The sequence below is a fragment of the Diadema antillarum genome, unplaced genomic scaffold, assembly GCF_040938485.1.
Source record: "Diadema antillarum isolate AM-2024a unplaced genomic scaffold, OU_Dant_1.0 seq00000130_RagTag, whole genome shotgun sequence".
NCBI classification, from domain to species: Eukaryota; Metazoa; Echinodermata; class Echinoidea; order Diadematoida; family Diadematidae; genus Diadema; species Diadema antillarum.
In genome coordinates, this window is record NW_027271208.1 from 533879 (window position 1) to 559600 (window position 25722).

General features: G+C 36.1%; 1 long non-coding RNA gene across 3 annotated transcripts; it reads left to right on the plus strand.

Moving 5' to 3' along the window:
• Positions 1 to 6535: 6535 nt before the first annotated feature.
• LOC139727420 (uncharacterized) lies at positions 6536 to 23674 on the plus strand. Of its 3 annotated transcripts, none has more exons than XR_011710752.1 (7): positions 6536 to 6790; positions 8095 to 8139; positions 10129 to 10239; positions 10908 to 11041; positions 12082 to 12154; positions 21928 to 21951; positions 22683 to 23674. It is a non-coding gene; the product is annotated as an uncharacterized lncRNA (long non-coding RNA). The 3 variants fall into 3 exon arrangements; XR_011710751.1 differs by having other exon boundaries at positions 12082 to 12146; XR_011710750.1 differs by lacking the exons at positions 21928 to 21951; positions 22683 to 23674 and having other exon boundaries at positions 6556 to 6790; positions 12082 to 12734.
• Positions 23675 to 25722: the final 2048 nt, after the last annotated feature.

Here is a 25722-nt window from a genome sequence, read left to right on the forward strand (position 1 = left end):
CAAGATTACTTTCAATCCATTTTTACGAGGTGATGCTGTCATCCAGTTAAATTCGTGTAATTTTATGTTTGAAAGAACATTTAATAAGCTACAACATACTGAAATTTGGGTGAAAATTGACAAAGGATTAATGAGATACGCTTGAATAAACTTGAAATTTGATGACGTCATTTTGAAAATTTACTTTTTTTACTATATTAAGAAATTTGATATCTTTTAATCATTTTGCCATCATTGCCATCCCATTAAATGACATGTACAACTCATCAGCTTTCAAAATATGTAAAGAAAATGGGGGGTCACCGTCCATCCTGACGAGTAAAATCGGATTTAAAATTGGCAGTTTTTTGGCATAGTTGCACTGTATATCACCATTGACGCGCGCGCGGAATTTCAACTTTGACGAGCCCGTATGATGTCATATTGAGTCGGATTGACTTGAAACTTGGTAGAAATATTCCTTGACATTTTAGACATCCGATCCGTGTAAAAAAACGGGATATTTTCATCGCATATGGGCTTTGTGTGCGTATATGCGCGCGCGCGTACGCGTCCGTCGATTTTTTCTGAAATACTCCAAATGACCTGAAACGTGTGCAAAACAATTTTGAGCTCGATTGGAGCATATTAAAATTTCAACGCGCGCGTACGCGCTCGTTTACCAGGGTCGCGATGAAATTTTATTAAATATATCGATAGAACTTGACTTGAACTATATGATATGTAAATTTCATTGAGAAATTCCATTTCATTAATGAGATACGAATGTGAACGTGATTTCAGATAATGACGTCATAGTGACGTCATGGTTGACTGATCACAATGATACATTAGATCTGTCGTTCTTATGACGTGATACATACATGGTATAAGTTTAAAAGTGATAGGTGAATGACTTTTTGAGTTAATCGCTGCACAACATTTGAGGAGAAAGAAATAAAGAAGAAAGATTCCGTACAGATACAATAGGTGATCCGAGAGGATACTCATCCCATTAAATGACATGTACAACTCATCAGCTTTCAAAATATGTAAAGAAAATGGGGGGTCACCGTCCATCCTGACGAGTAAAATCGGATTTAAAATTGGCAGTTTTTTGGCATAGTTGCACTGTATATCACCATTGACGCGCGCGCGGAATTTCAACTTTGACGAGCCCGTATGATGTCATATTGAGTCGGATTGACTTGAAACTTGGTAGAAATATTCCTTGACATTTTAGACATCCGATCCGTGTAAAAAAACGGGATATTTTCATCGCATATGGGCTTTGTGTGCGTATATGCGCGCGCGCGTACGCGTCCGTCGATTTTTTCTGAAATACTCCAAATGACCTGAAACGTGTGCAAAACAATTTTGAGCTCGATTGGAGCATATTAAAATTTCAACGCGCGCGTACGCGCTCGTTTACCAGGGTCGCGATGAAATTTTATTAAATATATCGATAGAACTTGACTTGAACTATATGATATGTAAATTTCATTGAGAAATTCCATTTCATTAATGAGATACGAATGTGAACGTGATTTCAGATAATGACGTCATAGTGACGTCATGGTTGACTGATCACAATGATACATTAGATCTGTCGTTCTTATGACGTGATACATACATGGTATAAGTTTAAAAGTGATAGGTGAATGACTTTTTGAGTTAATCGCTGCACAACATTTGAGGAGAAAGAAATAAAGAAGAAAGATTCCGTACAGATACAATAGGTGATCCGAGAGGATACTCGGATCACCTAACTAGAGATTGTAATTTGTCATCACTGACAAATTAAGGTGATCCGATTTTTTTTTTTAATCAATGATTCGAGTCCTGATCGTAATAGGCATGACAATACAAGTTTCATCGGTGTTTAGAGACATTGGCCGTGTGAGGTTTGGATTCTCATTTAGAAAAGGGAGTCATATCTGCCATCTTTGGTACCAATTCTGTATACACTGAATAACGAAGATACAGCAACGAATACATATGACCTTTGACCCACCTTTACACTCCCAAGATGGCATCTGAGGAAAAAGTGGTTATTTTGTGAAATGATTCTTGCGACATCGTCTATATTCGTGTGCAAAATATGGCAAAGATAGGACAGGTATTCACCAAGATGCAAAATGCAAAGTCTTAGGTACAACATAAAATCTGGGAGAAATTCACCGAAGGGTAAGTGAGAGCTAGTGCTCGATAAAGAAAAGCATGTCGATTTTCACATTAAAAAAAAATCCCTCCCATAGAGATAACACGTCATAACGAAAATACAGAAAGAAGTACATATGACCTTTGACCTCACTTTGCACACCCAAGATGGCGTCTGAGCAAAAAGTGGTTATTTTGTGAAATGATCCTTGTTACATGGTCTTTGTGTGTGCAAAATATGGGAAAGATAGGACATGTATTCACCAAGATACAGGATGAAACATTTATGACCTTTGACCCTAACTTACATACCCAAGATGGTGTCTGATCAAGTAGTTGTTATTTTATGAAATAATGTACGTGACATGAACTAAACATGTGCAAAATATGGGATTGATAGCTATTGTTGTTGTTCATCTATTGCACAGAAAGTAGTAGAAAGAAAGAAAAATAAAGAAAAAAATATGTTATTTTATAGAAATTTGAAGGAGAAGCATAAAAAAATCAGAAAAAGATAAAGTTAGGAAGGGAGATTAAGAATAACTAAAGAAAAAGAAGAAAAAAAATGTTTAAAAAAATGAAAAAAAATATTGGCAGGGGTGAGCCTCGAACCAGGGACCTTAGGATTACGAGTCGGATGCGCTATGCAATGACCTATTTCATGCTCCATAGGCCCTGTGTATTAAGCAAAATGACGCTGCATCGAAGCCACGTGCCATTTTCAACCAAGTTTTTCGACGTGATGCCGACGTCGTATGAAAAAATGAAGGGCACACTTACGATAGCCCAAAGTCTCAGCTACAACATACTAAAATCTGGGAAAAATTCACTGAAGCAAAAGTGAGCTAGTGCTCGAAAAAGAGAGTCATGTCAATTTTCACTGCCAGAAAAACTGCTCTCCCATAGAGATAACACGTAAACTGGTCAAATTCTACAAGGATACATTCAATCCATTTTTACGAGGCGATGACGTCATCCAATCAAAATGTTGTTTTTACATTAATGAAAGAACATTTCATAAGCTACAACATACTGAAATATGGGAGAAAATTGGCAGAGGATAAGTGAGATACGCTCGAGTAAACTTGTAATTTGATGACGTCATTTTGAAAATTTACTTTTTTTACTTTATTAAGAAATTTGATATCTTTTAATCATTTTGTCAGCATTGCCTACCCATGAAATGACATGTACAACTCATCAGCTTTCAATATATGTAAAGAAAATGGGGGGTCACCGTCCATCCTGACGAGTAAAATCGGATTTAAAATTGGCAGTTTTTTGGCATAGTTGCACTGTATATCGCCATTGACGCGCGCGCGGAATTTCAACTTTGACGGCCCCGTATGACGTCATATTGAGTCGGATTGACTTGAAACGTGGTATAAATATTCCTTGACATTTCAGACATGCGATCAAAGTGAAAAAACTGGAAATTTCAATTGCATATGAGCTGTGCGTGCGTATATGCGCGCGCGCGTACGCGTCCGTCCGATTTTTTCAATTTTTCAAAAAATGCTCCAAATGGTCTGAAACGTGTGCAAAAAAATTTTGAGCTCGATTGGAGCATACAAATATTTCAATGCGCGCGTACGCGCACGTTTTAAGAGAAAATATGAATTTTGAGAACATGAGTAGAATGCGCATAACTTTAAATATATGTGACGTAAATTTCATTGAAAAATTCTATTTCATTAATGAGATATGATTGAGAATGTGTTTTCATATAATGACGTCATAGTGACGTCACGGTCGACTGATCACAATGATTTTACAAGATTTGTCGTCTTTGGGTCACCATACATATATGGTATAAGTTTGACATTGATAGGCAATGCACTTTCTGAGCTAACCTCTGCACAACTTTTGGGGAGAAATAAAGAAAAAAAAGAAGAACTAGAGATTGTAATTTGTCATCACTGACAAATTAAGGTGATCCGATTTTTTTTTATCAATGATTCGAGTCCTGGTCGCAATACGCATGACCATACAGGTTTCATATGTGTTTAGAGACATTGGCCGTGTGATGTTTGGATTCTCATTTAGAAAAGGGAGTCACATCTGCCATCTTTGGTGCCAAATTCTGTATACACTAAATAACGAAGATACAACAACAAATACATATGACCTTTGACTCGACTTTACACTCCTAAGTTGGCATCTGAGGAAGAAGTCGTTATTTTGTGAAATGATTCTTCCTACATCGTCTATACGTGTGCAAAATATGGGGAAAATAGGACAGGTGTTCACCAAGATACAAGATGAAACATTTATGACTTTTGACCCTAATTTACATACCCAAGATGGTGTCCGATCAAGTAGTGGTGTTTTATAAAATAAAGTACGTGACATGAACTAAACATGTGCAAAATATGGGGATGTTAAGGGCTGTTTTTCTTGAGTTACTGCAAAGAAAGTTGCAGAAAGAGTATCTCAATACATCGAAGTTAACCTTCAGTTTAACCAAGTTTTTAACGCGATTCCGACATCGTGTGAAAAAACGAAGGAGACTCATACGATAGCGCAAAGCCTCAGCTACAACATATCAATATCTGAGAGAAATTCACCGAGGGTGTTGAAGTTAGGCAGTGCTCGATAAAGACAATCATGTCAATTTTCACATCCAGAAAAATTCCCTCCCGTATGTACGTCATAACGAAGATACCTGTAGAAAGAAGTACACCACCTTTGAACGCACTTTGCACAGACAAGATGCCATCTAAGCAAAAAGTGGTTGTTTTATGAAATGATTCTTGTAACATGGTCTTTGCGTGTGTAAAATATGAGAAAGGTAGGTCATGTATTCACCAAAATAGAGGATGAAACATCTATCACCTTTGACCCTAATTTATACATACCGAAAAATGGCAGATATGACTCCTTTTTCTACATGAGAATGCAAACATCACACGGCCAATGTCTCTAGACACATTTGAAACCTGTATGGTCATCCTTTTGCGATCAGGAAACGAATCATTGATAAAAAAAAAATCGGAACACCTTAATTTGTCAGTCATGACAAATTACAATCTCTATGGTTTTGTGAAACGATTCTTGGGCATTGTCTATACGTGTGCAAAATATGTGAAAGATAGGACAGGTGTTCACCAAGATGCAGGGTGAAACATTTATGACCTTTGTGTCTATACTTTACATACCCAAGATGTGTCCGATCAAGAAGTTGTTACGTTATAAAATAATGTATATGATATGAAGTAAACATGTTCAAAATATGGTTGTGGTAGGGGCCGTTTTTTAATAGTTATTGCAAAGAAAGTTGCAGAAAGAAAGAAATATCTCAGTACATCGAAGATAGGCTTTAATTTCAACCAGGTTTTCTAACGTGATCACAACATTGCTTGAAAAAACGAAGGGCACACATGCGATAGCGCAAAGTGTCAGCTACAACATATTAAAATCTGGGAGAAATTCACTGAAGGGTGAATGAGCAAGTGCTTGATAAAGGGGATCATGTCAATTTTCACTTCTAATCCCGACATCGGGTGAAAACACGGAGGACGCTCACACTACATCTCAAAGTGTCAGCTACAACATATTAAAATGTGGGAGAAATTCAGTTAAGGGTAAGTGAGCTAGTACTCGATAAAGACAATCATGTCAGTTTTCATATCTGGAAAAATTCCTTCCCATAGAGATAACACGTACGATCATGAAGATACAGAAAGAAGTACCTGGTGTAGTACGTATGTCGAACTTTGACTCCACTTTGCACAGGCTAGATGGCATCTGTGCAAAAAGCAGTTATTTTGTGAGATGATTCTTGTGAAATGGTTTTTGCGTGTGCGAAATATGGGAGAGATAGGACATGTATTCACCAAGATACAGGATGAGAAAATTGTGACCTTTGTCCCTAATTTACATACCCAAGATGGTGTCCGATCAAGTAGTTGTAGTTATTTTGTGAAATAATGTGCGTGACATGAACTAAACATATGCAAAATATTGGGGTGATGGGGCTGTTTTTCATGCGTTTCTGCAAAGAAATTTGCAGAAAGAAATAATTATGCAGACCGATTTTTCGGCCAACGGCTACCCATGAAAGGGGGAAATGTACCATTCATCGCCGCAGCTTTGAGAATATTACTGTAGTATGTGAAGACAAAGTTGTGCGTAAATTGTTTCATAAAGCTGTTCGTATATCAAGTTACGAACAACTTACGAGCGACTGGTGATCACTTTTCGATTGCTATAGTTATTAGAATTTCAATAATTCAGCACAAGAACTGATCACCAGTCGGTCGAAAGTTGTTGGTGACTTTACGAACAGCTTTATGAAACACCCACGAATTCTCGGGCGTGTGCGACGGGCTTTCCATGGTAGTATCGCGTCTCTCGCAGTGCTCCCTCCGTGATCCACACAGTGCATGCCTGCGTGGAGTGTACGTACGTACCAAAGAGTATAGAAGCGCACGCGTGCTCGTACGCTTATACCATGGCTCTACTCTGTTAGTAGCTCCATGCTTTATGCGTAGTACCTTACCCACATATACAATACGGAGGTGGTGTACGTGTTTGTCAATTCGTAACCTACTGCATTGGCGTGGCAGCGCAGCGACAGGCTCACAAATACGACTTCTGAAGACCTTTGCGTGAGACTGACGGTTTGATTAGTTTGGAGTTCGAGTACCAGGTGGGTATTAGTCTGTAAACGCAGGCATGCCTAAACACAGATGTTTGGGTTTTTAGAACAAAATTTCATGTGTGTAGTCGTGGTGCTGTTAGTGTTAGTGACTATAATAAACGTTAGGGTCTATCAGTAGTATCACTCTTATGTGTTCAGTAGTGTCTGGGGACATGCCCATCGTATCACCACAGCTCAGGCCCTATACGTGTACGAAGCTGTTGTAGTGCGTAGACCGTACGTTTAAATGTCAGGAGTATCAGGAAGGAAGTTGCGAAGTTTTTAACGTTAGACCGCGTTTCCTGAATGGACAAGGTGTGAGCCATATCATGATTTGCTATGTAATTACTAGGAAGGCTAAGTTCCAAAGAACCTACTTTAAGAGTTGACGTTGACTAAGAGGGCTTAGCGTTACTCTGGTGATTTGCTTCTGCCAAATCTGGGCGAGATGCGGGCGCCATACTTTAATGCGTAGCTAACACCACGACCAGTAGAGGGCGTATTTTACAGTGCTATATAGCGGTGATTCCTGTCCCCCTTTCCTGTCCCGTAAATATTCCCTGTCCCCCTTTCCTGTCCCGTAAATATTCAATATTGAATGATGCGCCTTTAAGCACCACCAACAACAACAACCCTTTCATTTCACCTTTTTTTATAGGGGGCATGCAGGGGAAGAAATATAACGTTACTTAGCCTGGACCTTGTTTTGTCATACAGAAGTATCATTCCTGTTCAATCATGAAATGTAACTGAAGAGAAGTCATTTATTTTCCAATATGTAGTCCCACAATTACACATCACAAGCTTGACTTTGACCTAATTTCACCGAGTTATGCTGACCGTGTTATAACAATAGGGTTTCCCTGTGCAGATGTGTGCACAGTGAAAAATGTGTTTTTAAGCAAGATTATAAGTTTAAAAGATGGTTTTCCTTTGTTATAAGAATTGTTTAGATTGCAGGAACAGTAAAATAATTTTACAAAGATTTGTATAAAAAATTTGGGTGTTGTGCCTCATATTCCTCTCAAGTACCGGTATGTATTTTCAGAATGTGTGTACCTCACATTATTAGTGGTCTGTCCTTAACACAAGGTCCTCAGGACCAGAAAAATGTGCTTGTTATAATGAAACCTTGTTATATCAGGGTTACAAAAATAATACAATACAAATTGAAATTACAATCTAGGACCACAAAAAAATTACCTTGTTATAGTGAACTTCGTCGTATCAGTGATAATTGTAGAGAGTTCACTGTATAGCCTATACAGGTATTGTTGTAACGTTTGTATTTTTCCTTTCTTTTCTTTCTGCAGGTACTGGTTGCTTTGGAAGGAGATTTATGTTGGTCTTTGTTGAAAGTACGTTTGTGTTTGTGTTTGTTATTTGTTGAATCATCTTCATCCTACATTTCATCTCATACCATTTCACCTTCATCCTTGAATATTCAGTGAATATTCACTGAGATTACATCTGGAAATTCATCCTGGAATTCACGAACTCATCCCTGAAATATCTGAAATATACCTGAAATACCTGAACTTTACCTGAAATACCTTAACTTGAACTTTACCTGAAATACCTTAACTTGAACTTGAAGAAAGCTGAGAACAGAGAACTTCTGAGTGCATGAGAATAAGACAGTATCAGAAGGAGAGAAAGTTTCAGAATCAGAGGCAGAAAGGGTTAGAGTCAAAGAGAAAAAGAGTGAAATCAAAGAGAGGAAGAGTGAGAGTTGACGAAAAAGGAGTAAAAATTAAGCAGAATAACAGAGTTTTAAAGAGTGTTTGAATGAAAGAGTGCATTCTTTAAAAGGATAGTTAAAAACTGGAAAGAGAATTGTCCTAGAGAAGGCGAGAAGTTTGCTGGAAACTTGAAAATAGAAACAGTTAATTTGAGAAAAGGTGTTTAAGAGTCCAGATTACACTGAAAGATTATTAAAGAGTGCCGTCATAAGACGAAAGCATTATAGTGTTGTAAACTAATTGGGGTAGACAAAATTTGCACCTTCAAGGATTATTTGATATTTGATATATTCTGCATTGAAAGTTGCTGCAAATAAATCAACTACAGTTGGCAAGAGCTAATAGCTAGGAGTTGAAATTTTGAAGGAATTGTTAAAAGTGTGAGAAACAATTTATGAGGTGAGGCGAGAAGTATACTAAAAATTTTATGTAAAAATATTTTTTGGTATCTTGAGTCTTGAATTTTCGTTAATTGTTAATAGGATAAAAGAATAATTGAAGAGCGCCATCTTCAGATAAAAGCATTTTAGTCATAGTAAATGAAGGGAGAGACGTTAATATTGCACCTTAAAGGGCTATTTATAAATATTGGGCTGTGAAAACAAAAGCACAATTAGTAAAAGACATACCTTTATTGCAAAAGGAGTCATCTCAAAACAGAAACATTACTGTTTCTTTAATTGTCAGTGAAGACAAAGAATAATTGGTGAAATTGAAATTTTTGTTGCGAAAGACCCTACCCTAAGAGAAAAACATATAAGGGAGACCGATTATTGTGCAGTTAAGGCAAAAGCATAATTGGTAAAATTGTAACCTTTTTTACAAAGAGCATAATCTCGAGATAAAGGCATAATTTAGTCAAATCAAATGTTAGAGAATTGAAGCTGAAATTTCTGTTGGCAGATATCGTAAAAGGAAATTGGCATAGCTTTTCTATAAAGTAGGAATTGAAGCACGTAACAGACAAAGAGTGCCACCTGTTGCTAGAAACAAGCAAACATTGTAGAAATATCCCCACCTGTTGGTAGAAACATTATATGGATCGGTGTTGCAGCTTACTGCTGGAATTTGTATTGCAGTGAAATATAGTACATGTACTGTACACATGTATTAGTGCAACTTTCAAAGCTATTCAATCCGACAATTTTGTTACCAATCGCAGTACTAGTGGAGTAGGTGTGATTCATAAAAGTATAGTGATTCAAGGAATATAACTGTGTTGATTGACAGTTGATTGATATACATTTATTTAGTAATAGGTACCATTATACTTTCAAAGATTCAAAAGCCCTGTAGTTTGACAATGGAAGCAAGTGAATTCAAGATTGTTATTGGTGATATCCTAGATATCCTCCATAGTTGTGACTTGATGAGAAATGTAGAGGTCAGTGAATGTGATGCATGTTGCAGTGTGATCAATGAAAATGAAAGCAGAGTACCATGTGAGGATTGTGGCAAGCAGTTTCATGTGATGTGTACAGGAACTATTTCTCATGAGGCTAGAATGTGTGATGCAAGGTTGATTTGGATATGTTCAGCATGTGGAAGCAATAATATTGCCCATCGCATCTTTGACAAAATTGGCATTCCTTGTCATTTCAATAGATACGAACTTCTCGAAGACCTTGGTGATGAAGATTTTCATGTTGATGTTTCACTTACATCACGCAAGAGCAACCAGAGAAAGAAACCAACGAAGATGAGACTGAAAAAGAGGTATGTGAGAAGAAAGAACAAACGTGGTGTTCTAGAAATGACAAATGTGTGTGTGGAGGAAAGAGCAAATTGTGACAGAGATGAATCAGATCCGACATTCATCTCAAATCTCACTAGGAGGCAATTTGAACCATTAGAAACTGCAGTTGATGATGGTTGGACAACTGTGAAATCAAGGAAGACAAAAGTGATTGAGAAGGCCAAACTGACAACATCCCAAACAATGACTAACAATCCTAAGACCAAGACCAATAACAAGAGCACAGTGAGATCAGTAAATGGTGTGATTCTCCAACCTGGCGTGACCTACATTGGCAAAGCAATGAAAGGCTACTATCTTGAAAAACAGAGAAGAGCCAAGACCAGCAAAGGCAAAAAATCAAAAGTAGAAACAAGGCAAGAAGAACATGGTGAACTCGTGAAGCGAAATATGAATCGAAACTTGGACACAGAACGAAATGATAGTCTGCAGGTGTATACTGAATCTGTATTGAATGTATATTCAAAGTGTGTTCAGTCACCTCATGTTATGGCAAAATACTCTGAGCAAATCTATGCAAAAACACAGAGAAGTTGGGCTGATGTGGCTAAAAGCACTCCGAATATGACTAATGGATGTTTCGTACTGAGTGGTGATCAGGCTACATGTGTCTCTGTCCTTTCCACAGACATTGAAAAAGAAGTTTGGAATGTAAACAGGCTCTATGGAGGTGGAAATGCACGGCAACCAAGAAAGAAAGGTCGTTTCACGAAGATCCGCAACAAACAAAGTGTGCCAGTGGTTAAAAATGCTGACTCACAGGTGCGTAACAATGAAAAGGTGAAACATGACATTTTTGAAGGAGAACATGCAGCAAAGAATGAAAAGTTGTGTAAGAATGAAATATCTGACCGTGAGGACAGTAATTCCACAAATAGAGACAACACAGGCTCGAATGATATGTCCAAAGTGAAGTGTGACAGAATCCACGATATGCATGAACTAAACCCATGTTACAGCGAAACAAAAGATGTTGAAGGTGACAGTCAAATATCAGTGAATGAATTGTTCTCTGTGAATTCTACTACAAATGTAAATGTTCACTCTCCGTGTCACAAACCTGTTTCAGGTATGCAAAACATGTGTGTTCAAGTTTGTAATGAATCAATATTCCTGCCTGAACGTGAAAAAACTATTAATCCATCTGATTGCATAGTAATGAATGCTGGTTCTGCAAATAGTGTTGACCACCATAATTCATATGATGTTCAAGAATCGTCTGTACTTATATTAGATGGTGAACCAGCTGCAAATGATTTAGAGACTGAAGAACGTGTCTGTAAGCCTGTTTCTCTTTCAGATTCAGAATATGATAGAAGGCAATCATATCCTCTGACTAAAACAATCGCACAAGGAAATTTTAATCAAGGTGATCAACGATTTGGTTATACTGCTGGCAAACAATGTGCATGTAATTCTATTGTGGCAGTTCTCTACATTCAAACAAAGAATGGAATCGAAATGAGACCTCGTGATCTTGATCAGATTCTGACACTTGGGAATGAGTTGTATTATTACATAAAGAAGGATTCACAACTGAATGAAGAGCTTGTAATGATAGATGAATTACCGAAGGAACTTCATATTCTGGATGAAAAATTTCAAATAACCTATGGTGAATCGAAATATGGAGTGTTGGAAGGAGATCAAAACAATTTGTCAAATTTTGGTGCTTTGCCATTGAGTCAAGCATTAGAACAAGAACTGTGCCGATATGATGCATGTCTTATGAATTTTGCTGAGAGTACATTTGCAATCATTAGGCATCACAGTGGTTATTATGTGTTTGATTCTCATTCCAGAAGTCATGATGGATACTTGGTACAAGATGGATGCAGTGTCTTGCTTAGCATTTCATCATGGCAAGGTATACAGGTACACTGTTTGAATTTGGCAAAATCTATGGCATGTGATTTACGTACTACTCAGTTTGAATTAACCGGTCTGGCAGTAGAATTCAATTCTAAGAAAAATGTATTGACAACTAGTGGCTCTAAGAGATCAAAGACCCTAAATACTGCGTGTGGGAATATAAATGATCAAAACAGCGACTATTCGCAACATTGTCATCATATTGAAAGAAATCTGAGTTATAGTGATGAGACTCAAAATGTAACAATAAAGGAAACCAGAGTTAATGTAAGCAGTGATGACTATGGAAGTGAGAATGAAGTTGAATTTGTTTCACTTGAAAAGACAACACAAAGAAGAGATAGAAACTTCAAATTTGCACCAATTACATATGTAGACAAGCAGTGTTTGTGCAATAGATTAAATGTCAATTACTGTGGCGCAGCCAGTGAACCAGTGGAAGATACAAATGAAAATTTGTGTATGAGGAAACCTGTAAATATCAAGAGAGTTATGGGTGATGGCAACTGCTTTTACAGAAGTATTTCTCATGTAGTTACTGGCAGTGAAGGAAACCATTTCATGCTCAGGAAATCCAATGTGGCACATTTACTGGAAATGGGTGATTTATTTAAAAATTTAATTAACACAGTGAAATATCAGAATGTCAGGGACTTTGTACTTCAAGAGAAATTGATGGATTTAGGAACATGGGCTGGTCACACTGATATTAGTTCAATGGCACATATGCTAGATTGTGATATATATGTGTATGATGATCGTACAAAAAATTGGCAAATTTTGTCTGCAAGGAAACCGGGGTACTATAACAAGGTAACAACTGAAAGAGGCATATATATTGTGTTCACTGGAAGCAATCATTTTGATGTAGTTGAAAGTGTAACTGCTGTTCAGTCTAGTACTTTGGATGAAAAATTAAGTGTGTTTCATGTGAATTCAGATGCAAATGTGGAAAGTAAAAAAGAAAGTCATCATGAATCATCTAAGGCTACCGAAAACTTGACATTAAAGAAAGGCAGTGTTAGAGTGAAGAAAATGATGTCCAAACAAATAATGGTGTCAAACTTGCAAGAGACACAAATTCCATTACAAAACACATGTCAACAGACAGTAGTCGATGTTGATGCATCCGAGGTGAAGCAAGTGGGAGAAATTAAAAAGATTAATCTCATGTACACACCTGTGAATAAATTTGACAGAGAGAAGTTTTGTTGCAAATTAGGCATAAAGGTTAATGACAAATGTAGCAGTAATGATGTGCCAAAAGATATGGTGGAAAATGGTAATATTACTGTCCTGTCACAACCATTAACTATCTATAAAATTAGTGGTGATGGAAATTGCTTTTACAGAGCTATGTCATATGTCACATGTGGCAAGGAAGATTCACACCGTGATGTTCGAAAAGCAACAGTTATGCATATTTTACAAAACAAGCAAGATTATGTAAGCCTTTTAAAATCAGGATACACAGATGTTGTAAAATACATTGCAAAGGAAAGAGTATTCAACAATGGCACATGGGCTACAGAATTGGAAATAATGGCCTTATCAAATCTACTAGATACTGATATTTATACATATGAAGAAAACTGTTCAAAATGGAAATTATTTGGTGCAAGCAAACTTCAGTTTGGAATTGTTACATCACAAAGAGGTGTTTACTTGCAACACACAAATGGCAATCATTACGATGTTGTAGAGTCTGTATGTCCAAGGATCCAAACATTAAGTTCATGCCAAAACTTGTCAAGACCACAAAACATTACCGCTATGGAAACGCCTGTGACAAGAAAGAGAAGACTCACAACTGAGAGAAAAGTTACGAAACAAGTCGGTGATTGTCAAATAAATGTATTGAACAATGAAGTTTTAGAGGATGACATTGAACGTGCTGTTAAAATGAGTAGGGATACTGAAGAATCTGAAGAAGTTGAAACTACAAGGCAAACTACAAAAAGGAAAAAACAAAGAAAAAAAAGTAATGCAAATATTACCAGACGAAAAAATAGAGATCGAATGAGAGCACAGAGAGAAAAGAAAAAAAATGAGCAAAGACAGTTAGAAATAGAATGTTTATCAGATGTTCAGCCTTTTCTATTCCGCAAACTAAAAAATGCAGCTGCAAAGAAAGTAAAATATCAAACAGATGAACCTTACCGGTTCGAAAAGAGAAGAGAAATTAAGGAGAGACAAAGAAACAGGTACTTGTTCGATCCTACTTACAGAGAAAATGTCAAGAGAGCAATGAGCAGAAAGATGAGAGCTAGATATCAACGCAATGCTTTATTAAGAGAAAAAATCAAGAAAATGATGAGGACAAAGATGAAAGCTAGATACCAAAATGATGCTTCATTTCGAGAAAAAATTAAGAAAAGGATGAGAACAAAGATGAAAGCCAAATATCAAAACAGTGCTTCATTCAGAAAAAGGCTGAAGACAATGAGGAAAGTAAACTATGGGTGCAATGTTCTACATAGAGAAAGGCTTAAGAAAATGAGGAAAGCTAGATATCAAAACAATGCTTTATTCAGAGAGAGGCGTAAGAAAATTATGAGGAAAGTTTCAAACATTAAGTACAAGACAAATTTTTTGTACAGACAGCAGGTTGCAATGAGAAACATGAAACGAAAAAAACAAGAAAAAATGAATATGAGAAATTGTGACCATGTTTTGAAAAAATTTAGGGAAATTGTTTCACACGGCCCTGAATATGTATGTTGCGTATGTTTGAAATTATTATTCAAGAATCAAGTATTGAAGTGTACAAAAGCAAAATATAACGATTTGAGGTGCTTAAAGGAGGAGTATTTACATACATGCAGCGATGACTGTGATATTGACTGTCAAATAGTAAAGTCATCAAGAAATTTTTTATGGGTTTGTTACACTTGCCACAGGAAATTATTAGCTGGTAATATGCCTGCTGAAGCTAGCAGAAATAATTTAGAATTACGTGCTATTCCTGCGGAACTTGGAAATCTGAATCAGTTGGAAACACATTTGATTGCACTAAACATTCCATTTATGAAAGTTTTGAATTTGCCTAAAGGAGGACAATATGGAGTGCATGGCCCAACAGTTTGTGTACCTTCACGCACAAATGAAACTGTAAAGATATTACCTCGACCGGAGACTGATGATCAATTAATTCGCGTAAAGCTAAAGAGGAAACTGTCATATAAAGGACATTATGAATATCAGTTTGTCAAGAAAAACAATGTCCTAGCTGCATTGGAATATTTGAAAAAGAATAATAAGTGGTATTCTGATATTGCTATTGATAGCGAATGGGACTCTGATTTATCAGACAAAAATAGTAAAACAGCTTGTGGTAAACTATTTGATTTAAGTGAAACTAATGATGATGATGATGATATAGAGGATGATCAAGATGGACGATTACAAGGCATTCAGTTGGGCACATGTTTGCAGAAGGTCGATATGAGACAAGAAGTGCTTGATCAGTTTTTTGATGATATTATATGCTGTGCTCCTTGTGAAAAGAATAGTCCTGTGTCACTATTGATGGATGAGAGTAATGAGGCAAAATGTTTTCCTGCTCTGTTTCCAACAGGCCAGCCAACATTTCATGATACCAGGTACATTAAAGTAACACTTGGTCGTTATTTGCATAATCGTTTGATGCATGTAGACAACAGATTTGCAAAAAATACAGAATATATTTTCTATGCTCAGTGTATTTATGAACTGCAACAAATACTTTCTAGTGTTTCTATAGCTGTCAGAAAAAGCTCAGAGAAAATAGATAATTCCACATTGATGCGATGTTCAGATCTAAAGGATGCAAGAAAACTTCATGAGATACTGGATTCGAATAAAGGATATAAATTTCTGAAACAAATACGAGGAACACCTCCATACTGGCAATCTACACAGAAAGATGTATTAGCAATGGTTAGACAACTTGGAAAGCCTACATGGTTTGCATCATTTTCATCAGCTGAAATGAGATGGCCTGAAGTTATTAACACATTGCTAAATCAACAAGGTGATGGGAGAAAAGCAAGTGATCTGGATTGGACAGATAAGTGTAATTTATTAAAATCAAATCCAGTGACAGTAGCTCGTATGTTTGATAAACGCTTTCATGCATTTTTGAACAGAGTGATTCTTTCTGAGGCAGAACCTATTGGCAAGATAATTGACTATTTTTACAGGATTGAATTTCAACAGAGAGGATCTCCACATACACACTGTTTATTCTGGGTTGAAAATGCACCTAATTTGGGTGTCGAGAAAGATGAAACTGTCATAGATTTTATTGATAAGTATATTTCATGCAACATTCCATGTGAGGATGAAGATGAAGAACTGTATGAAATAGTGAAGAATGTTCAGCTTCACTCAAAGAAACATTCAAAATCATGCAAGAAAAAGGGAACCTCCTGTAGATTTAATTTTCCAAGACCACCTTCTGAGAAAACATTTGTTGTGAAGCCTGATGATAATCCAGAAGTTACAGATGAGGCTCAAGATGTTCTGTCTGCAGTAAAGAATTCATCATGTGTGGAAGGCAAATATGATAATGCTAGGCAGCTCTTTGAAGCTCTTGGGATGTCTCAAAAGGAATTTGAAGATGCCTATAATGCTGTAGCTACAAAAGAAGATGTAGTCATGAAAAGAGATCCAAAAGATATATGGGTTAATCAATATAATTCATTCTTACTCAGAGCTTGGAATGCCAATATGGATTTGCAGTATATAACAAATGAGTATGCCTGCATTGTTTATGTTGTGTCATACATGTCAAAAGCAGAAAGAGAAATGAGTTTGCTCTTGAAAAATGCTGAAAGTGAAATGAGAGAGGGCAATGAAGATGCTCGAAAGAGTATGAAAGAAATAGGACATGTGTATATGCAAAACCGTGAAGTTTCAGCACAAGAAAGTGTGTATCGTGTTTGTGGCCTGAGATTGAAAGAGTGCTCAAGAAAAGTAGAGTTTATACCTGTTGGACCAAACCCTGTGAGAATGAGTCTACCACTGAGTGTTATTCAAAGCAGACGAGACGATGATGATAGGAGCCCATGGATGCCAAGCAGAATTGATAAATATAAAGCCCGACCTGATGGTTTTGAATTTGAAAATATGTGTTTAGCCACATTTTGTTCAAAGTATAGACTACTCAGTGAATCTGATATAAAGGGTAAGAAACAGAAACAGAGTGTGTTTAAATTGAGAGATCAGCTGGGCTATATACAAAAAAGAACAAGAACCAATGATGCTGTAGTGAGATACCCTCGTTTTTCACCGACTGTAACCCCAGAAAAATATTATCAGAGTATATTGCAACTATTTTTGCCATATCGTACTGATAAACAGTTAAAACCTGACCAATTTTTGACATATGAGGAATTTTATCAAAATGGATCTGTTCGAATGTTTAATAAGAATTTGGAAAGTGTCAAAAGTATTGCCAATGAAAATCTCAGGCAGTATGAAAAAAACGCTGATACAATTGATCAGGCACAAGAATATCTTGAGAAATTTGGTGCACAAGAAGATGCATGGGGATTACTCTGTCCAGAAACAGAAGTTGAAAGACATGAAACAGCTAAAATCCATGTAGAAGTTGAAGATGCTGACAATGAGTTTAGAATCCCAGATCTTGAATCTAAATCTCAGGAGAAAGAGTCATATGGCATAGAATTTCGATCATGTAGCATTTCGAGAGAAGACAGTAATGTCTTATTAAGAACTTTAAACAGCAAGCAGCAAAAAGTGTTCTACAAAATACGACAATGGTGTCTTGACAGAGTTAATGGAAAAGAAGCCACACCGTTTCAGATATTTGTGACAGGTGGTGCTGGAACAGGAAAAAGTCATCTGGTGAAATGCATATGTAATGAAGGGACAAGAATTCTAGGTAAAATGATGCATAATCCAGATGATCTTTCAATTATGAAAGTAGCTCCAACTGGAATTGCAGCCTACAATATTGATGGTAGTACTATTCATAATGCACTGTCCATACCCATTTCTGCTTCATTACCTTATCAACCCCTTGGAGAAGAAAAGATAAGTCATTTACGTACTCAGCTGGGCCAATTACAGATACTAATAATTGATGAAATATCCATGGTTGATCAGAAGCTACTGTGGTATGTACATGGACGTTTAAGGCAAATAAAGCAGACGCGTGATGATGCTCCATTTGGAAAGGTTTCAGTTATTGCAGTTGGAGATTTTTATCAGTTACCCCCAGTAAAAGGTACTCCTTTGTATAAAGATACATTGCAAAGTTCTTTATGGACAGACAACTTCTCTATGATTAACTTGGATGAAATAATGAGACAAAAGGATGATGCAGACTTTGCTGTTCTTTTGAACAAATTAAGGGTAAAAGAAAAGAAAGATGAATTATCAAGTGATGATTTTGCAGTTCTTCAATCATGCCAAACTGGAGAGCAATGTGAGGATGCACTGCATATATATTCTTCAAACAAACAAGTAAATGACTGGAATAAAATAATGCTTCACAAGAAATGCACAAATATCATCTGTCTTGATGCAGAAGATTTTGAACTTGGCGATAAGGGTAAAAACAAAGCATGTGACAAGCCACGGAGATGTACTAAAGCTTCTTTGCCAGCATATCTTTGGGTTGCTGAAAATTCTAGAGTGATGCTGATCAAAAATGTGAATGTGACCAAAGGTTTATCAAATGGCTGCATTGGCACTGTAACTGACTTAGTAAGAGTAAATGAAAATGCCAGACCCTCAAGTGTGCTTGTGAAATTTGACAATGAAAAAGTAGGAACACAGTCAATAGAAATGCAACAGGAATCAATTGGGAAAAAATATACGAGGAAACAATTTCCCTTGAAATTAGCATATGCATGCACAATACATAAAGTACAGGGCATGACAATGGAAAAAGCTGTTGTTTCTCTGAAAAATATATTTTTGCCCGGACAAGCATATGTTGCTCTGAGCCGTGTCACATCAATACGTGGACTAACTATTGAAGATTTTGATCCCAAAGTTATATATTGCAATCCAACTGTTAAAGAAAGTTTAGAAAACATGCCAACATTTGTTGATGAAAAGAGCTTTGATAATGATGTTTCTGTTGCGACTCTGAATATAATGCTACATAACATTCAAGGTCTTAAAGCACATTTCAAAGATATCCAATCAAACCTCCTATGTAGAAATTCTGATATTATTTGTTTAACTGAAACTTGGCTTAATGATGACATTTTTGATGTGAATTTAGATCATTTTAAAATGTACAATCAACCTCGGTCAAAATCTTATTCAGATGAAAGTCCCTTATTTTCGGCACTGAAAAATCAAGCACATGGTGGAGTTGCAGTGTACAGTAAAATCAAATCTATTAGTAGGCTGGATTTACATGTCAATAATCTAGAATATATTACATTTGCAGTAACTTGTCCTTCATGTCTCATTTCTGTGATATATAGACCTCCCAGATATGATAAGAAACAATTTTGTGAGAAACTGAAGAGACTACTCGTAGAATTGCAGCAGAGAAGTACGAAACGCATAGTTATTGGTGACTTCAATGAAAATCTCAGACAAGGTTCAAGTGATTCATGTGTGCATAAATTGATGTATTCTTACGGATATCAACAACATGTACTTGATGCTACAACAGAAGGTAATACATTGATTGATCATGTATATAGCACAGGTATAGACTCACTTCATGTTGAAGTTATTCCACTTTACTACAGTTACCATGAGGCTATCAGAATACAGTTCTGATGAGTGATGTCTTGAGTTTACGCAAAGTAATGTGGCACATATATTCAAATCAATTGATATTTATTTTCTTTTGTCATCATATTTCCTTTTGTAATACAGAATGAGGAAAATAAAAAAGTGTGAATAGGACAGAGCATACAGCAATTCAAAAACAAATGAGTAGAAGTGATACTTATGATCAATACTGAGGTGTTTGAAGTTAAAAAAAAAAATTGCAATGAGTAAAACATGTGAAGTATGGAGGGTTCCACTGGGAAGATTATGCTTGTGAATATGAAACAAGACTTCAACAAAAGTATGACTACTAGTACTACAGAAAACAGCGACATTATGAGACAGAAAGTGACAATTCAGTGATTATAGACTTCCTAAATATGACCCAAAAATAATGTGAGAAATTATGGAAATTAGTTGTTGAATTGCACCAAATAAGCACAAAAAGCATAGTTATTGGTGAATTTAATGAAATTCTCAGACAAGGTTCAAGTGATTTGCTTGGCATAATTTGATGTGTTCTTATGAATATCAACAACATGAAGTTGATGCTACAACAGAAGGTGGCACATTTATCGGTCATGTATGTAGTATAGGTATTAATGATCTCACCATTGAAGTTATTCGCCTTTACTACAGTTACCATGAAGCTATTTGAATACTGTTTCACTGAACTTGTTTTTACTAATAACATTAGATGTTTATTCAAGGTTTTTTTCACAATGCTGAAATCAAATGAAATATATTTTCATCTTTCATCATACATATTTTTATGATGTTATGGAGAATAGATGAAATATGATGAATGAAATGAACAGAATGTTCAACAGTAGTGAAACCTTATGATAATATTAAATTGTAATGAATACTGAAGTGATTGAAGTGAGGAAAACAGTGTGCCATGAGCAAAGTGTGCAAAGGGTGGAGAGATCCACTGAAGCGACCTTGATTGTGCACAGGAAACAAAACTTGGGCAACAATAAAAGTACTACATAACACATTGACATTATAAAGAAAAAATAAATAGACAACGACAAGAGCATGCAACAGAAACAATGATCTTTGATTGCTTGTTGAAAGAAATGTGGGCTTGCATGTCAAGAAGAAGGAAAAACACATAAATTGTGTAATTGCAAAAATGATTTAAAGGACTGTAATTATAATGTTACATGTATGTCAGCAATAGTGGTGATATTAAAAATTTATGAAGTGGTAATGCTGAATCTAGGTGAGAATTATCAACCCTTTTCACAAAGCAGTAGCTGAGCTGGTAGTTGCTCTTCTCTAAATATCATTGTTGGAAATGTAACTATAAAAGGAAGATACAAGTTCAGTATGGAACAGAAATAAAACAAAAGACAGAAAATGGAATTGAAATAGAATAGACAAAGAATAAAAATAGAACAGGCACAACAGAAATAAAACATAGCCCAGAAAATGACAGTGCAGAAAGGTAGATTTTGGCATAATAATCATTTTGAAAAATATTTTTTTTCAGAGAATTAAATGCTGATAATGATAAGTTTGTGTTACTATTTGATGAGCGTTTAGAGCTGAGGAAAATCAAATTGTAAATGCTGATGAAAGTGCTTTGAAATAAATGGAAAAAGTAGGAGTTGCATTTATATGTGCAAAACCTGATCAATAGGCATATGTTGTAATTGATAGAAATGAATATTTCACCAGAGAAGATAGAGTGAAATCCATGAGTGATCATGTATGTGGTGCAAGAATTGTATTTATTACGTAAACATTATGAGCTACATAGCACAAGTTTTGATTGATTTCATGCAAATTTATGAAAAATGTTTTGAGTTTTCAAACCCCTGTTTCTCAAACATTTGCTTTCATTGATTGATGTCATTGTTTCTCTTTAGCACCCATGGTAGTGAGAATAAAGCACTGGCCAAAATGAAAAAAGCATCAATTAGGTGTATTTCATCTAGGTGTTTATGGCTAACATCTTTATGTCTTTACATTTGCCTGGTGAATGATGAACTGGTCTGTGCTTGTGCCGCAATCATGTCCAGCCTTGTACCCAAGTGTTTCCACCGGTGAGTTTTATTTCTTTTTTGCTTTTTTTTCCCCCTACTTTTTGTCAGATTTGTATGCATTTAACTTTTCACACAACTTTTTGACAAAATCAGGCTCAATCATACTCAGTGTTCAAATTAAATTCTCACAATAATCTCTCCAGGTGTGTTTTTAAGCTGTATTAGCATAACCTGTAGAATTATGCATACACAGGTGTTTCTTCAGAATTATTTTTTTTTCCCCTGAAATGTTTGTAATATATGTTCTATCATCTAAAGTCTGTGATCTGAAACAGTTTGTTAATTCCATATTACATTTATGAAATGTTATTCACATATTCCTTATTCTTATAAATGTGACTGTACAAGTGTAGTTTTGTTCTGTCCAATTTACATCGTAGCTAAACATGATATACATCCAGAGAACTATGATGTATATGCTGTACTCCTGTAAGAGAAATAGGTGTATGTATTCATGAAAAGAAAGGTTAACATAAAAGGTGATGTGATGTTATGTGAAGTTGTGAATGTTTCAGTACAGTTGTGTTCGCAAGTTATGACTACAAGAAATTGGTTGTATCTGTCTAAAATATGTAAAACATAATGTAACTTTCTTCGTAACATTTGTGATAATGATATTTATGTTCTCCCATTCTAACAACACATATTTCAGTTCTTTCATTTTATCGATGTTAAAAGATAAGCAGTGTACTTCATTTGTAACAGTATGTTGTTTATGTATTTTAAAGCAGGGTCTTGACCAACAGAGAGAACACACCAGCTTTGCTTTGCAGCGTTGGTGTAGCACAGGGAGTAGAACTCTACTGGTTAAAGGCTCAAAACCAGTCAATTGGACCAGGTGTGGATCGCATCTATTTCAACTGTGTGGACAGCTGTCAATCTTGGATCAAACTTGGTTGACATGCAAGCACTTCATATCAGATGATAACAGATGAGCAACGTAATAGTTTCTCAGGACTTCCACTCTCTTCCATCTACAATAATTCTAAGCACAGTGAACAGTATGCATGATAAATGCAAAAGCAAAGGGTATAAATGTAATTGAAGTATTGTGGAATGATTTACGCAACATAAAATACCTCAATAATTATTAATTTTATGTTTATGTGGTGGTAATCAGATCATGTGTAGTATTGGAAGGTACGGTAAGTTAGCCATAGTGGCATGTTAAGCCACCGTCCCTGGAGACACTCAAGTGGTAACGTGTTAATGACCCATAGCATAATCATTTACACCACCATATTGTTTTCGTGATTGACACAGAAACGTCTTTGATTAAGGGCAAAACCAAAATGTAGACCATAAAAGTAGAAGTATGTGAAATGCAAATGTGCAGTATTTTTACATTTTTCCATTATGGATCAAAGCTATGACTTAGATATTAGATGATGATTGTGAGAAGCAAGTGTGGGTCTTTTTTTCTGTTTTATCCTTTGAATAATTGCAAAGATGCAAAGTTTAAAAAAAATTAACAACAAGATTTTCATGACTTAGTGTCTTTGCGCTCGCGCAAACGAGAAGGGTATTCCCCCTCCCACAGTAAGGAGCCTTTTTTAAATTTGTAGCTGTTAATAAAGGATCTGGTGCATAATTAAGTGACTATTGTTTGCTAATTTGGCATGATGAAGGGAAATACACCTTCAATTGCAAGCATCACTTCAATCCTTTTAGCTACACTCCTCATTTTTGGTTCAAGTTGCAATTTCACTTGATGTCTGAGAAAAATGGGTACTATGTGTGAAATTGTGAGACAGACCCTAAATGCATGAGTCTCACCATAATGAGAGACTTGGTCTGTAATTGATGCATATATTTTGTGTATGCACATATATGTAAACCTTCAGTAATGCTCTAGGTGTGGGGTTAGTTGAGGAAGACTCTATGACCCTGTTTACAGTGTGGGGCTGCACCATGCTGCGGCCAAGCCGTGGTTGAGCATAACCTCAATTGCGAGGCCAAGCCCCGCAATTTTGTTCCTTTACACTACTGGGCTCGGCCGCGCTTTTATTTCAAACCTTTTAATATTTTGTCATAGTGGCGCTCTACTTGTAAACAAACACAATTCGGTGTTGTCTGGTTTTCAGACCCTTTGCCAACTGAATTTCATGGCAACGAAATCACCGTTCGGGCAAAGGCCTTTTCTGAAGGGAAAGATCCTTTGCAGGACAAGATCACATTAAACTATGCTAGTTTTCGATGTTGAGGGGGTTAATATCCTGAATAGTGAAATAGTACAAGTACGGGGTTTGGAAACCAGAATAAAATTGGCAGCGCATTTGGCCCCATTTGCGTTTACACAGAGAAAAAGGCCAGGCTCAGCCGCGGCTTAGCCACCTCCAGAGCGAGGCCAAATGCAAGGCCAACTTTGGCCTTGCATTTGGCCTTTTGCACGTTTACACTGAAATGGAGGTTGGCTGGGCTATCGTTGAACTGCGGCCAAGCCTCGCATCGTAAACAGGGTCTATGTGGCAAATTGAGCTATGGCTCAACTTGCCCTAAAGACCTGCATTCATGTCCATGGTACAATTGAAAACATAGTTGAGACCATGGACAATTTGTATGGAGCACTAGGCGTGGTTAAAGTCTAGCACATTTTACTAAATATAATGCGTGTAATCACTTCATACTTTTAAATACTTCTGAGATATGAAACTAAAAAAAAGAAGTCCATTTGATTTATGTTGGATAGTAAAAAACAAAACAAAAAACAAAAACATGTTTTTTAAAGAGAGTTTCAAAACTTACACTGCTTCTCTGTGTGGGAGTAGCAAGTAAGCACTACATGTAGCTACCTCGAATTTTTCCAGAGGATTAATTGCAATGGCATGACACAAATTTCTGCAAGACACTCAGTTATTTCTGATGCATCATGCGAAAAACAAAAATTGACCCATAATACCTTACATTCACCAAGTGCAGATAAAGTAAAATTTTAAACCATTTGAGGGTTTTCATGAAACAAGAATGGAATTTGTGTGTAGAATATGTTTCAGTGGTAATTCTAGATGCTGCATTTTTCTGGGGAAAAATATATTTGAAGAGGTTGCTTTGTCATATTTAGAATTGTTGAATATTGTCATTTGAATTGAATCAAATGATGGAAAAATCTTTTGTGTTATAAATTGTGCATTAGGAAATTTAGTGTCCATATAACATATTGTCAATGTGACTTGAAAGAAAATGATGGCCATGTTGAAAGTAGCTCTCATTGCTTATTCAATATTTTGTTTCATTGTAAGTGTAATCAATTCCAGCAGTATTGATGTTTTAGTTATATGTTTTAATAGATATTTATTGCCTACATATCAGATATGACCTGTGACAAAAGTGGTGCCATTTTTGTAGCTGCTTGCTTTCTTCAAGAAAGCTGCCATTGTTAATTGATGTTTTTTGATATTGTTTATAAAGGTTTAAAGTTGAAGGGAAGAAATGTTTCTCTTTTGTATTATAAATCACAGATCAGCAGTTTCTACTGTTTTTATATTCAGCTGAGCATTGGTTAGTGTCAAAAAAGGCTGCCATTGTCATAATGATTGCCATTGTTTATTTGAAATTCTTTGACATTGTCAAATCAATTTAAGGATTGGAACTATTTGTATGTGTGAGTGTGTGTGTGTGTGTGTGTGTGTGTGTGTGTATAAATCAGGAATTTCATTGTCCATGTTTTAGTTAAAGTGGCAAATAATTGAGTCAATATTGTGACAAGTCAATTTTTAAAGCCATGATGCGCCAAGTAATGGACATCATGAAGACTGTAGTTGATGTCCTGAA